This window comes from Podarcis liolepis (genome assembly GCF_965112155.1).
Source record: "Podarcis liolepis genome assembly, chromosome: 15".
NCBI classification, from domain to species: Eukaryota; Metazoa; Chordata; class Lepidosauria; order Squamata; family Lacertidae; genus Podarcis; species Podarcis liolepis.
Genome location: NC_139566.1, coordinates 15068806 through 15082842, shown reverse-complemented (window position 1 = coordinate 15082842; position 14037 = coordinate 15068806). Strand labels below are relative to the sequence as shown.

Genomic DNA, 14037 nt, shown 5'->3' with positions numbered 1-14037 from the left:
TAAGAGGTTGGTCAGGGTGGGGGAAGGTAAGCATCTTGCCATCTGATGATAAAGAGTGCCATGTATCTCCCAGGCTTAAGGCTTCATGGGAAGCCCTCAAAAGCACCCTGCTGATGACTAGGCTTTGCATTACTGGTGAGCTACATTGAGGAAAGTGTTGTTCTGCATAAGCTGGGCAGTCATGTTTTTTTATTAAGATGCAGCTGCAATTGCTCGTGATCCTCCTTATCTCATTGCTGTGCTGCTCAGCACGTAGTGTTGTCTATGAATGAGGGAGAAAAGGAGAGAGAGATGTGGAGACGCAGGAGGAGAGACTGAATAAAAGAACCGAAGAACTGTAAAGTTGCAGGAATCTGGCAACTGGACTGCATGCTTGCTGTGAACTTTAAGGAAGCAGGAAACTGAAAAGCAGAAACCTTCTCTGGGCTCAGAGAGAGAAACTGGGCAAGAAACTGTGATGTCTTTAGTGTGTTTTAGTAACATAGAAGTTCATCCTGACATATGTGTGGAATGTGTTGTACAAGGTATGGAGGTGCTACTAAGTAAAACTCTGCTAAAACTTTCATTTAATGGTCCTCCTCATAGCTTCCCTAGAAAGATGGATACTAGGGCTGGATGATGTATTGCTACACCATTCAAAATCGCTTTGAAGTCCACATTGTGATAACGGTTTCATAATACAGTGGTGCCCCGCAAGACGAATGCCTCGCAAGACAAAAAACTCGCTAGACGAAAGGTTTTTTCATTCGCGATTTGCCTCGCAAGACGAATTCCCCTATGGGCTTGCTTCGCAAGACGAAAACGTCTTGAGACTTGTTTAAACCGTGCTTCGCAAGAAGAAAAATTCGCTAGACAGCAAAAATTGCGGAACGAATTAATTTCGTCTTGCGGGGCACCACTGTATTTGACATGGCGATATATCACAAATTACAATGTGTGTGCTAGGTAAAAAACGTGATATGGGAAAAACCGTGAAGCTGGTTGTCAGGGGTTCAGGAGCAGAGGCGAGGGCAAGGGAGGAAACAGAGAGCGAGGGGGAGGAGTCCGAAGAAAAGATGAGTGATGACGACGACCCGAGATCTCCGAGTCTTTCCAGTGAATCAGAAGATTCACAGAAAGGAGCGCCAGTGGCCAGAGCAAGGGGGGAGCCTAGGGGGACACCCCAGGAAGAAGGGTCCAGAGGGGGTTCAGAGGGCAGCAGTTGGAAATCGGGGCCAGCGTCCCCAACAGAGCGCAGTGGAGAGGAAGGGCGCCAGGTATCGAGCTCTGGCAGCTCGCAGCAGGGGGGAGGGCATGAGTCAGGAGTGGCCACACCTCCATCGGGGAGCGAAGAAACGGTCAAGCGGAAAGTGGAAGGTTGAAGGTTGGGCGCGCACGCCAAGTTCAAATGCACAGGAAGGCGGCGCAGTAAGCAGCCCGGAAAGGGAGCCAGGTCCTAAAGCCCGACGCAAGGAGACAGAAGGGTCCGGGGGGTCAGCGTCAGAAGAGTCCAGGAAGGAAGAGACCACGGGGGGCAGAGGGACCCAGAGAAGAACGGTCAGGCGGAAAAGGTGGAGTAAGGCTAGGGTATTAAGTTGGTGTACAGGGGGCAGAGACTCAGACGGAGCTTCGCCGGTCTAGCTTATAAGACGTAGAGCTGCACGCGGCAGCTTGAGAATGGAAACTGTAACTCAATAAAGACTTTTATAAAGTGAACGCTGGCTAGCGTGATCCTGTGTGAGCTAGGATCTGGGAGCAGCTCTGACAGTAAGCTCCGTCCCCAAAAATTGTGGGCATCTAAAGCCTCGCGGAGAGGAGGGAAGGCTGGTGCCTACTAGCGAGCTCACGAACGGCAGACAAGATGACGGCCGAACAGCAGATGGCGGATCTCAGAGAAGCGGTGACACAACTGAATGCCGAGATACTTGCATCCAGGAAGAGAGAGGAAGACGCAGCTGCCACCTACAGGGATCTCCAGGTCAGGTTGGAAATGCTTATGAAGCAAGGGCAACTGACACCCAGACCGGAGGGGATTGGGTTGGGGAGACGAGCAGGCGGTCTAGTCTCTCACTTCGATGGGAATTTACAACAGTACCCCAACTTTAGAGCAGATGTAAAGTGTGCACTGCAACTGCTGGACAAGGACTTTAGAGATGAGCAAGAGAAGGTGGGGTTTATCATGTCCCATTTGCATGGAGATGCTAAAGCATGGCTGCGCAATTTGTGGAGAGATAAGGATCCGGCGCTCCAAAATGCGGATGCCTTACAAAACTGCAGACAAGGCCTGCTGGAAATGTAAAACAAAAGAAGGCAACTTTATACATATGTGGTGGGCATGTGAGGAAATCAAAAAAATTTGGGACCAGATATATAATGAGTTAAAAAAGATATTTAGATACACATTCCCCAAAAACCCAGAGGCCTTTTTACTAGGGATGGTCGGGAAAGAAATTCAGGAGAAAGATAAAACTCTATTTCAATATTCAACAGCAGCGGCCAGGATGCTAATCGCTCAAAATTGGAAAAGCACAAATCTTCCAACGGTGAGGGATTGGCAATTAAAACTATACGACTTTATTGAATTGGCAAGATTGACACAAAGAATTAGAAATCACAAAAATACAAAGCTAAAAGAGGATTGGAACAAATTTATGGTTTATTTTGAAGGTAATTTTAAAAACTTACCAAATACAGCAGGTCTGTTTTAAAACTTCCGATGTGCAAACTAAAAATAATATACCAGCGGTAAAAATGAAACTATTGAAAGTAAATACCCGAAATCAGTAGGGAAGGAAGTCGTTGTTTTTACGTTCTTTGTTGTAGTTTGTTGTCTCCCCTCTTTTTTACCTTATTTGATTTTTTTTTCTTTTCTCACTTCTTTTTTTTCTTTTTTCTTTTTAGTATGAATGTATTTGTTTTTTCTTGTTGTGTGTATAAAAGGAATTCAATAAAAAGAATTTAAAAAAACAAAAAAAAAAAAAAACAAAATGCGGATGCCTTTATTAAAGCGATGGATGGGTGCTTTTTATCAAGCATAGACGTGGATCTTGCCCGGAAGGAGGTACATGGACTGAAGCAGGGAAGGGCCAGTGTAAGGCAGTATCATGCCCGCTTTTTTGCATTGGTCAGTGCCCTGGAATGGGACAGAGATTCGGCTCCAGTCAGAGACCTGTTTTGGGAAGGATTGAGCGGCGCGGTTAAAGTCGAAATTGTGAGGGGGGAGAGACCCCGGAGCACGCAGGAGATCGTTCAGAGGGCGCTGGCGGTTGGGGTGCGTCTGGAAGAACGTCCATGGAGCAGGGACGAAGGGCGTGGAGGGCGCGAACCAGCCAGAGGCTACTCCTTCGTTCCCAGAGAAGCAGTGCGTGCGCAATCCACGCCTCCGCCAGGAGGAGGAGCGGAACCTATGGAGGTTGGAGGTGCAAGGGCTCAGTCAGCAACCAGAGCCATAGCACCGGGAGCAGTGAAAGCGAAGCCTCCTAGAGGGAACCGGAAGTGCTACATCTGCGACAATCCCCAGCACATGGCGAAAGAGTGTCCCCAGAGGCTCCACAAGCACACTGCAGCCTCAGCAATGGTAACTGCAGCGACTCAGCAAGGAGCACCACAGCAGGGAAACGACGGAGTCTGGCTGGAGACAGAGGCACTGGGGCCCAGCCAGACGTGTCAGTGAAGCAGTCCCCAGAGATTTTGCAGCCCACGGACCCCCTCCCGCCCAAACCAGTAGTGCGGCTCAGCGCATCGCTCCAGCTACCCAATGGACTCACCATGGACGTGCCAATCACCATTGACTCAGGAAGCAATGCAGACTTTATAGGGCAAGACTTTGTCGACCGGCACGCTATACAGTTGCTGCCTGCCACACTGCCCCTGCAGGTCGTCACGGTGGATGGCAGGGAGTTGCTCGGGGGGCAAGTGGTGAAGCAAACGCCACCAATGGTGATGCGACTTGGGAATCACAGGGAAGTCATCAGCTTCAATGTCACTCAACTATCGGACACGCCTATTGTATTGGGCATGAGTTGGCTGGACAAGCACAGCCCGACGCTGGCTTGGTACCAGAGGCAGCTGACCTTCGGCTCTTCCTATTGTGCTGAACACTGCATCCTGCCCCGGCAGGAAGGAGAGGAAGAGGAGTCACAGCTGCAGCTAGGGACACTGCAAGCAGTTCCCCACAAGTACGCAGAATTTTTGGAGGTTTTCTGCGAGAAGGAGGCGGACAAGCTACCCCCCCACAGACCATATGACTGCAAGATTGACCTCCTGCCAGGGGCGGCGTTGCCAAAAGGGAAGCTGTATTCCATGTCTGAGGACGAACTACAGGAACTCAAAGAGTTCATAGATCACAATTTGGAGCGCGGTTTCATCCGAGAGTCCAAGGCAGTGGGGGGTAGTCCTGTATTCTTTGTCAAGAAGAAAGACACGCCCCAAAAAAGGCTCGTAGTGGACTATCGGACCTTGAACGCGGTGACCAAGCCATCGGACTTCCCCATGCCCAGGATCGACGACCTCCTCGCGACGGTGCGCAAAGGACGCGTCTTCACCAAGTTGGACCTGCGAGGGGCGTACAACCTCATTCGCATGCGGGAAGGCGATGAGTGGAAGACAGCCATGTTCACGCCCCTGGGCACCTACGAATACAGAGTTATGCCTTTTGGATTGCAAAATGGCTCCCACTGTTTTCAAGCTTTCATGCATCACGTGCTGGCGGGGCTCCTCTACAAGAAGTGTGTCTGTTTCCTGGATGACATACTCATCTTTTCTGAATCGCAGCAGGATCACGACAGAGACGTCAAGGAAGTGCTGAGCAGACTGCAGCAGCATAGGCTCTACGCCAAGCTGGAAAAATGCCAGTTCGACGTGTCGGAGGTGGACTTCCTGGGCTACAGGTTGTCCGACAAGGGGCTCGCCATGGACAGCGCCAAGGTTCGCGCGGTTTTGGATTGGAAAAGTCCGTGCAACCGGAAGGAGGTCCAGCGGTTTGTCGGCTTTGCGAACTTCTATCGCAAGTTTATCAAGGGGTTTGCGATGCAGACGGCGGCCATCACAGACACGCTCAGCTCCAAGAAGAAGAAGTTCATCTGGACAGAGCAGGCGGAGCAGTCCTTTCAGGCACTCAAGCGTCTCTTCGCGTCGGAGGAGCAGCTACTACACGTCAACCCCAGCAGACCGATGAGGGTGGAGACGGACGCTTCGGACAGAGCCGTGGGAGCAGTTCTGTTGCAGCAAGACCCGCAGGGGGCTTGGAGACCAGGAGCGTTCTACTCCAGGAAGCTCACCAAGTCAGAACAGAACTACACCATCTGGGACAGGGAGTTGTTGGCCATTCATGCAGCCTTCAAGGCGTGGAGGCACTTCCTGATCGGAGCCAAGCACACAGTGCAGGTCCGCACGGACCACAAGAATCTGGAGCACTGGCGCACGGCGCAGTTCCTGAACCAGAGGCAGATACGTTGGGCAGAGTTCTTTGCGGACTTCGACTTCCGTATAGAGTATGTCCTGGGAGACACCAACATCATAGCGGACGCCCTCTCCCGTAAACCGCAATACCTCGAGGAGGTGACGCCAGCGGCGGCCATGCACATCTTCGCACCAACAGCGTGGGCGTGCGCTTCGGCGACTGTTGACCTGGAGGCGGTACGACGTGCGTTGCAGGACGACTCCTTCGCGCAAGCGAAAATGGCAGAGGCGCACGGGGGCACGGCGGCGACCGGCGAGTTCCAGGTTTGCGATGGATTACTCCTCCGTAAAGGGGCCATCTACGTGCCGGGGGACGATCTTCGCGCCAAGGTACTTCAGCAGTTGCACGATGCGCCCACTGCCGGGCACTTTGGCACAGAGAAGACGATAGAATTAGTCGCCAGAGACTTCTGGTGGCCCAGAATGAGAGGGGAAGTCGCGGACTACATGGCGAGGTGCGACACCTGCCAGAGGGCCAAACCAGTACACAGACCGCCGGCGGGACTGCTGGAACCGCTGCAAACCCCGTTCGAACCATGGGAGAGAGTGGCCCTGGACTTTGTCACGGATCTGCCCAGCTCGAGGGGCAAGACGGCAGTGCTAGTGGTGGTGGACTTGTTCTCCAAGATGGCACATTTCATTCCGTGTGCGAAGGTGGCCACGGCGGAACAAACCGCCAAACTGTTCATAGATCACGTGTTCAAGGTTCACGGTCTGCTGCGGTCTATACTGTCCGACCGGGGGTGGCAGTTCATCTCGAACTTCTGGCAGAAGCTGATGGGCTTCCTGAACGTCAAGATCAACCTGGCTTCGGCTAGACACCCGCAGACCAACGGGCAAGCGGAGCGGGTCAATGCCATCATGCAGCAGTACCTGAGATGTTATGCGAATCAACAGCCTGCGACGTGGGTGGATTACCTGCCTCTCGCCGAGTTCGCCTACAACAACACGAAGCACGTGTCCACGGGGGTGACGCCGTTCTTCGCCAACAACGGAAGGCACCCCAGAACCTTCCCGGGACTGGAAAGAATGGGGGAGGGGGAGCCGCAGACAGCAGATGCGTTCGCGTCGGAGCTGCAGGAAGTCCACGATCAGCTGAGGCGCCACCTGGAGCTGGCTAAACACGCATACAAGGTACAAGCGGACAAACACAGGAGGGTTGGCGAAGAGATCCATGTGGGAGACTGGGTCTGGTTGGCAGCCCACGCAGTGCCGGCGAGGTCGTTAGCGAAGAAGAAACTAGGGCATAAACAACTGGGGCCCTACCAAGTCGAAGAGCAGGTCAACCCGGTGGCCTTCAGGCTGACGCTTCCGGAGGGCTCCAGGATGCATCCGGTGTTCCACAGATCGGTGCTCACTCCTTACAAGACACCTCACAGATTTCAGGAACCAGGAACGGCACCGAGTCCGCTCCGAGAGGGAACCGAGCAAGGAGGAGTGCCACAGGAGGAGCCCATCAACGAGGTCACAGAGATTTTGGACTCTAGATGGGGAGAAGAGGGAGTAGAATACCTTCTCGCCAAGGAGGGCACCCCGGCCAGTGCCAACAGCTGGGTGCCGGTCTACGCTTTGGAGGAACCTCTGCTCAAAGACGAGTTTCATGCCCTCTTCCCACACAGGCCCATGCCAGCAGACTTTTTCGACGATTGGCTTTTCACACCGACGCTTTCAGCCAGCACGTTCCAGGGGTTCGACTCGGACGAGGAACTGACACTGGACACACGTTCCCCGGAGGGGTCACCCTCGGGATCTGCCTCAGAACCCTCATATTGGTGGGACGATAGACCAGAGGAACAGTGGCGCAGGAAGTGGCTAGAGGTTCCAGGTCGAGCGACGGACCCGGGAACGACTGAGGCGGAGACGGACGTGGACATGTACGGGGAGGATTTTGGGTTCGAGCACGGAGGCACAGAGATGGAAGCGGAGGTGACCGTTGTCGACGAGCGCAGGGAGGAAGAACCGGAAGTCTTCAGTTGGAGGCCCGCCACGGGAAGCGAACTGTATCCGGCATTCGTCCCCATGACACTGCAGCACCCAGCTCCCGCACCGGAAGGAGGGGAGGGGGGAAGGGGGGGCTTCGAGGGGGGGATGGATGTCAGGGGTTCAGGAGCAGAGGCGAGGGCAAGGGAGGAAACAGAGAGCGAGGGGGAGGAGTCCGAAGAAAAGATGAGTGATGACGACGACCCGAGATCTCCGAGTCTTTCCAGTGAATCAGAAGATTCACAGAAAGGAGCGCCAGTGGCCAGAGCAAGGGGGGAGCCTAGGGGGACACCCCAGGAAGAAGGGTCCAGAGGGGGTTCAGAGGGCAGCAGTTGGAAATCGGGGCCAGCGTCCCCAACAGAGCGCAGTGGAGAGGAAGGGCGCCAGGTATCGAGCTCTGGCAGCTCGCAGCAGGGGGGAGGGCATGAGTCAGGAGTGGCCACACCTCCATCGGGGAGCGAAGAAACGGTCAAGCGGAAAGTGGAAGGTTGGGCGCGCGCGCCAAGTTCAAATGCACAGGAAGGCGGCGCAGTAAGCAGCCGGAAAGGGAGCCAGGTCCTAAAGCCTGACGCGTCAGAAGAGTCCAGGAAGGAAGAGACCACGGGGGGCAGAGGGACCCAGAGAAGAACGGTCAGGCGGAAAAGGTGGAGTAAGGCTAGGGTATTAAGTTGGTGTACAGGGGGCGGAGACTCAGACGGAGCTTCGCCGGTCTAGCTTATAAGACGTAGAGCTGCACGCGGCAGCTTGAGAATGGAAACTGTAACTCAATAAAGACTTTTATAAAGTGAACGCTGGCTAGCGTGATCCTGTGTGAGCTAGGATCTGGGAGCAGCTCTGACACTGGTCATCACTTATCTCATGATTCCTGCTTCCCCTGTTGCTCTGTACTATAATATAACAGTTGTAACAATATGTTAGAGGTAAAGGGACCCCGACCATTAGATCCAGTCGCGGACGACTCTGGGGTTGCGACGCTCATCTCGCTTTACTGGCCGAGGGAGCTGGCGTACAGCTTCCAGGTCATGTGGCCAGCATGACTAAGCCGCTTCTGGTGAACCAGGGCAGCACATGGAAATGCCGTTTACCTTCCTGCCGGAGTGGTACCTATTTATCTACTTGCACTGCGTGCTTTCAAACTGCTAGGTTGGCAGGAGCAGGGACCGAGCAACGGGAGCTCACCCCGTCGCGGGGATTCGAACCGCCAACCTTCTGATCGGCAAGCCCTAGGCTCTGTGGTTTAACCCACAGTGCCACCCGCGTCCCTTTAACAATATGTTAAATGTAAGTAAAAAATGGATCAGTTTTAGACACCTAAGTAGTAGCCATTCCCAGGACACTACTCCATTCACGTCTACATAGTTACACCCTTATTTCAGACATCAGGATGTATCACAATGTTGAAAACCAGGCATCGCTCAGCCCTAATGCATAACTCTCCCTCCACGCCAGTTAAAGAGAATACGATCTAAGTGTGTGCATGTGAAGCAAAATGTTGGGACAGCAATAAGAGATGTACTGTCATGAGCTCTGCAAGTTAACAGTATCAGAGGATGCCAGGGGAATGTCTCTGGAGCCCTGATGTGGGAGCAGTGGACTCCAGGTGTCTGTTGGAGGTTTCCAGCTGTGCCTCCACATCTTCTCAGCCCGGATATTTGTAACATAAAATAAAAATGCAAATATGGCAACATGGCAACCCAACTTGAGTAAGCACTCCATTCCTGGAATGTGTTGCCACTTGGAGAAGTAGGGCAAATATAACCAACGCCAACGGATGGCTGGAGAGGACATCCTGCAGTTACCATCCAACTAGGAAGTCCACTCTGCTCTATGCCAGAACTGAGCCCTTAATGTGGAGGCACCTGTCCTTTGTCAGCCTTCTATTTCAGTGCTTCTTGGAGACCTTCCTCTTTCAACAATGAATGTCTTTCCTCCAGTTGGCATCTCTACTGGATATATACCGTATTTTTCGCACCATAGGGCGCACCGGACCATAGGGCGCACCCAGTTTTTAGGGGGGGAAATCAAGAAAAAAATCTTCCCCCCCACCAGCCCCAAAGAGCAGCGTACAGGGTGCGCACAACCTCTCACTGCCGGAGGGGTTGCGCGCAGCTATGGAGCAAGCCAAGTTTTGGCTTCCCCTTTAGCCCCATGCAGCCTCTCCTTGCCGGGAGACGCTGCGCAGGGCTAAAGAAGCCATAGCCCCGTGCAGCCTCTCCTTGCGGAGGGGTTGCGCGCAGCTATGGAAGAAGGCAAGGCAGCGAGCGGGATGGATCCCGCTCGCTGTTTTGCCTTCCCCTTTAGCCCCGCGCAGCCTCTCCTTGCGTAGGGGTTGTGCGCAGCTATGGAAGAAGGCAATGCAGCGAGCGGGATGGATCCCGCTCGCTGTTTTGCCTTCCCCTTTAGCCCCGCGCAGCCTCTCCTTGCCGGGAGACGCTGCGCAGGGCTTTCCTGGCTTTTCTGGGAGGTGGGGGAATTCCCCCACCTCCCGCAAAACCGGCAGAAGCCGCGCGCACTTTAAAAGGGCTGCACGGCTTCTCCTGGCTTTCCTGGGAGGTGGGGGGATTCCCTCACCTCTCACAAAAGCCCGCAGAAGCCGTGAGCTCTTTAAAGGGGCTGCGCGGCTTCTCCTGGCTTTTCTGGGAGGTGGGAGAAGGGACTGATGTGGCCAGTCAGTCCCTTCTCCCTCCTGTGGAAAAGCCCGCAAGAGCGCACTGAGCTTGTGTGCGGCTCTTGGGGGCTTTTCCCGCCTGCCTCCCCCCCTGCATTCGCTCCATAGGACGCACACACATTTTCCCTTGCTTTTTAGGAGGGAAAAAGTGCGTCCTATGGTGCGAAAAATACGGTATATATATATATATATATATATATATATATATATATATATATACACACACACATATATATACACACACACCGTATTTTTCCGTCTATAAGACGCCCCCATGTATAAAATGCCCCCTATTTTGGGGGGACTCAGATTTAAGAAAATGGGGAGAGATGGCCCAGAGTATAAGACGCCCCCTAATCTTTGACATTATTTTTAGGGGGAAAGCCTAGTTTTATACGGTATGTATAAATACGGTATGTATTCACGCCACACCACTTTCTGAGCAGTATCGGATTCCAGGAGTTCCAGGCACTTCCCCAGGCTTCGCGTTTCCTTTTGGAAATGAGGCGCAGCAGACTGTGGAGTCTTTATGATATGTGATTTATTTACATGTATATACAACCTGAGCCTACGATGGAGGGGCTCACAGTACAAACACCCCCAAAGGGTCTTGTTTCTCCCAGAGCTTCAGCCTTGGATTAAAACAGACATCAGACATTGCTCTCCAACTTTCTCTCCAGCTTGCTCCTAGGTCACACATCACGGCAAACTCTCAACTTTCAACTCAGGATTTGCCCTTCTAACTATCTCTCATTTGTTGTCTGGCACAGAGCCCACTTTCCTTTGTTCTCTTAATGGTCCATCTCTCAAGTGATCACCTTAATACAGGAAACTAGCCTGGCTTATATTTTAACACTTGCTGGATCCAGGGTTTAGAAGGACCTCGGATACATCTTACCCCCCCCCCCCAACTTGTAACAATACATTTGGAGTGGTGTTTTAAATTTTATGTGTTCTTAATTGTATAACACACAAATGCTTAAGCTGCTTTCTGCATATGCAATTGTTCTGTGTATGTTTTTATAGTATGGGGAATCCTTTTGGGTTGCTTCAAGGGAAGAGGTTCATAAAGAAAATAGGTTAATAATGTAGCTTTAGCACACAGTCTGGCAAGCAGAGAGAACTGAAAACTGAAAGAACAAAAATAGGAACAAAGGAAGCTGCCTTATACAGTCAGACAAGAAGTCCTACCTGGAGACCCTGGGGATTGAACCTGCGACCTTTGGCATGCAAAACAGAGGCTCTGCCAACTGAGCTCCCGCCCTGCTGGATCACAGTTGTTTCTTAACACAAATAAAAAAGCTGAAAGATGCTTTAAGTGCTCCATCCCCAACACTGCAAGCTGTAGAAACAAGCTTCTCTAGATTGTAGCAATAAAGGTCACTTCAGCCTAGTCTCTGTTTAGAAGGGCTTTCTGCATCAAATCTCCATTCTGTAGACTGCTAACTATGCTCTTTGCAAATTAGCCTACAGCTCTTCGCAAACTAAGAAAAGGCACAATGGAAGTGGTATGCAGTTGGGTGCTGGTTAAAAAAAATAGCTTGCACTAGTAGCTCATCCTGGGCCAGACAAAGTCATGTGCCATCAGCCATTTATTGGGGATGGGAAGCAAATTGATCATGGCTTGGTTGAAACAGGGCAGAGAGAAGGGGAGGGACTCAACTGACCTCTGCAGGCTATTTGAAGGGCAGATCCTACCTTTTCCTCTCGCTCTCGGTTTGTGGGGTACGATCCAGTTTGGCATTGAGAGTCTCAGGCCCACAAATTTCTTGTGACCAGTTTCTCATCCTGATGGGGGAATCTTTTGCAGATTGTTAAACTGATAATAATGTGCTCTCCTCCCCTGTGCTTCTTCACCCATCTCACTTCCCCACACAAGGTTTCTAACTCGGCCAATCTGCAAGGATGATCTCTGGAGGATTAGCAAATAAATCTTCTTGTTAAGAAGCTGCAGCCTCTCACCAGCCAAGTCACCGCTGAGTTTCTCTCTTTCTCTCACCCCTGGCAAGGACCAGCTAAAAGCCAGAAAGAGAGAGACCTGTTTGTGTTCTTGCACATAGTCTGCGTGGAGATTAAAATATGGAAGCTTCCAGGCTACCTGTCTATTGAACACTCATCCTGATTTGTTTGCAGATATATTAGACAACATTCCCTATTTAATGTGCATTCGTTCTGATGTGCTAGTGGGATGTTGCATCAAAACAAGTCTTCTCCCACACTTTCCAGTCTCTTTCCTTGTTGCAAGAAGTTTGACCTCTCCGGGAAGCAGGTTTGTTGCAGAAGACCTCCCAATCATCTATAATTGTACAGCCTGAATTTACATGTATGCAATTGGATCCCACCCAAAAAAGAACACCTTATGTCTGATCTTTATTGAGCATTTATTCTGGTTTGTTTGCAAGGTGGTTATCTTGATTTGCTAGTGAGGAGTTTATACGCCTTCCTGTTAAAATAATTTGCTCCGCCCACACTTCTCAGTCCATTTCCTCATTACTTTCCTAAACGCAAAAATGCCTGTTTTTAAAAAGTGGGTTTATTGTGCCACAGCAACAGAGTCCCTTAATAACACTTTAATTGCAGAAAATACTGACAGTCTAGGGGGGAAACAGAAGCTACCAAATCATGTTGATGAGATGGCCCTCAAATGTGTTCTCAAGCTATCCCAGGGAAATCAAGGTCACTTCAAGATGACCTGTTCGTTGAGCATTCATTCTGATTTGATTCTTGGGGAGCTTATACAACATGGTGCCAAGCAAGTGTTAAGTTAGCTCACTCTTTCCAGAGCATTTCCCCCCATTTCTTTCCTTATTGCAAAGAGCCCCAAATCTACCTTTAACTGCACCACCCGAATGTGCTGCAACGTGACTGAATCTGACCTGACAATAGAGATGATTTAGAAGTGCTCTTGGTCTCAAGCTGCTGTAGGGAAATGGGAGAGTGGAAGCTGGAAGGACTTTGTGACCAATCCGACAGACACTTTCTTTAAAAAGTACTGCACAGGAATATCCATCCAGGAGAGCAGTTGTTCAACCAACTCCATCTGGGTTAGTGAAGACCCCTTTTGCTCTTCCTGCAAGCTGTATGGAGGTTATCTTGTACTTTTTAATCTGAGAACTTCAGAGCGGTAGTTCTGAAGAAGAATACACACACACTGAAGAAGTACACACACACACACACACACACACCTCCTTCCGACAGCTCTCTGCAGAGAAAGGGCCTCCTGCAAATACCATCTCATCAAGAGCTCCATTGCACATGGTGTTGGAGTCGGGCCTTTAAGGTGGTGGCTCCCTCCCATGAATAGGCAGGCAGGCACCCTCTCTACTGACATTCTGGTGCCTGTTAAAGAACTTCCTATTTCAACAAGCCTTCTAACGTGGATTTTTTTTATCCTAATCAACATCCATGTTGGCTGTGAAATCATTTCATGCAGAGTTTATTGTGCATGTTTTTACCGCAAAATTGCTCAGAGATGCTTCATAGGAAGTGAGTCATGAATGAGATAAATAAATCTATGGGGATGCCTGCTGACACAGCTGCCAACACCTCCTGTGTGAAATCCACACAGAGGGAGGTAGAATTGTAGAGGCCCATCATATCCAACCCCCTGCAATGCAGGAATCTTTTGCCCAACATGGGGCTTGAACCCACGACCCTGAGATGAAGAGTCCCGTGCTCTACCAACTGAGCTATCCAGCATCCTAAGGAGGCATCAATTTCCATTTTGATATATGCTCATCACATGCAGCTTGTTTCCGTTCTACTGTTCACCTCCTGACGAAAACCATGTTATCTGTTGTACTTGCTGTGTGAAAATTAATGAAACACATTTTTTTAAAAAAACCCAGTTATTTACCTTGCTGTCCTCTGTGGCAGAATTTTACATAATTATGATGTTATTTCACCCCATTCATTTCAATGCAAAGGAAATGCAATGCAATTTTGGGGCA

At 50.9% G+C, this 14037-nt stretch overlaps 2 long non-coding RNA genes across 2 annotated transcripts in view; both read left to right on the top strand.

The window, feature by feature from the left end:
• The window catches only part of LOC310694616, a 197782-nt gene that overhangs the window by 64473 nt on the left and 119272 nt on the right, over nt 1-14037 (top strand). The gene's annotated exons all lie outside the window — the stretch shown is intronic.
• LOC310694702 lies at nt 9372-10264 on the top strand. The gene is made up of 2 exons (XR_014519798.1): nt 9372-9972; nt 10063-10264. It is a non-coding gene; the product is annotated as an uncharacterized lncRNA (long non-coding RNA).